Source organism: Chrysochloris asiatica, unplaced genomic scaffold, assembly GCF_000296735.1.
Source record: "Chrysochloris asiatica unplaced genomic scaffold, ChrAsi1.0 scaffold00154, whole genome shotgun sequence".
In the NCBI taxonomy this organism is placed as follows: domain Eukaryota; kingdom Metazoa; phylum Chordata; class Mammalia; order Afrosoricida; family Chrysochloridae; genus Chrysochloris; species Chrysochloris asiatica.
In genome coordinates, this window is record NW_006408672.1 from 870,359 (window position 1) to 871,726 (window position 1,368).

Consider the following 1,368-nt stretch of genomic DNA (forward strand, 5'->3'; position numbering starts at 1 on the left):
TTAGTAATCAGAACATGGAATGTACAAAGTATGAATTTAGGGAAATTGGAAATTGTCAAAAATGAAATGGGTTTTGAGACATCAAACAGGAGGTGGCAGCATTGGTGGCAGCAGTGATGACATAGAGGAATGGAAGGAAAGAGCTGGCTGGGTGAGCAGATGGGAGAACCAATCAAACAACAACAAACTACCCTAGCAGACTACCACTTACTCATCTTAAGCACTGCCCATCAAGTTATCCCAAGCCCCCCACCATCAACTAAGGCTCAGCAGGTAAATAGCTTATCTGCCTCAGCCGTGGCGGCAGCTCCACGAGGAACACTGGCTTTCATTTCCTCTGATTCTCAAGATTTCAAGATGGCTACACAATCAGTTCCGAGAGTTGTGCTAAAAAGCACCACCAAGATGACTCTAAATGAATGCTTTACTATTATGCTGAAGAGCACACAGCCAATTTGGGCTTCGATGCAGCAACAACAGCAGCTGGCCAATGTCAGAAACAGAAGACTGCCCAGCAGATGGAGAATAGACCGTCTGTCCAAGCAGCATTAAAACTTGAGCAGAGCTGAAAGCAGCGCCTAGGTAAGAGTAACATCCAGGTACAGTTAGGCCGACCCATAGGGGCTCTGGCCAGGGAAGCAATCGGAGGACGAGAACTGCTCATAATCAAGAGAGGCTTGCCCAGAGGAGGACGACGTGGGGGATGTGCCACAAGAACCCTACTTAGGGGTGGGATGTCACTTCAAGATCAAAACCTCCTCCAAGGTGGATGAACCATAGCTCCCTGAATGAGCTTATAAAGAGGTGGTGTTCAAGGTTATGGAGGTTCTTGGAGAAGGGTCCTAGGCTGTGGAGCTATGGGTCATGGCAGAATCAGTGGTAGAGGTTGAGGTATGATTGGTCAGGGGAAAGGGGCCTTTGAAGGCCGAGGCCATGGATGGGGGGACACGTGCCCTTTCTCGCTCTGTACTGATCAAAGAGCAGCTGGACAACGAGTTGGATGCATACATGTTGAAAATGAAAGGACACCTGGATGCCAAGTTGGATGCCTACATGGCACAGACAGACCCTGAAACCAGTGACTGAAACTTGCCCACCTTCACATAAGAGAGTTGAAGTCAGCACATCTATAAATGTTCTTGAGATAATGATGAGAATAAATCTGATGGATGCTGGAAGGACCTTTCACAACAGGCTATTAATTTATTTTCCACCAGCTCTCATTGAGTGTGTTCCTTTTATTTTTTAATTAAGTGTTGTATGAAGCCCTTTTTCCTTTGACTTGGTTTTATACATTATATATTTTTTTCAGCTTGAATTTGCTCATATGCAAATTCAAACTGAAGATGAAGAAAATGAAAATAAGTC

The 1,368-nt window shown here is 45.3% G+C and overlaps 1 pseudogene; it reads left to right on the plus strand.

Moving 5' to 3' along the window:
* Positions 1-357: 357 nt before the first annotated feature.
* LOC102832677 lies at positions 358-1,086 on the plus strand (annotated as a pseudogene).
* The last annotated feature ends 282 nt before the right edge of the window (positions 1,087-1,368 follow it).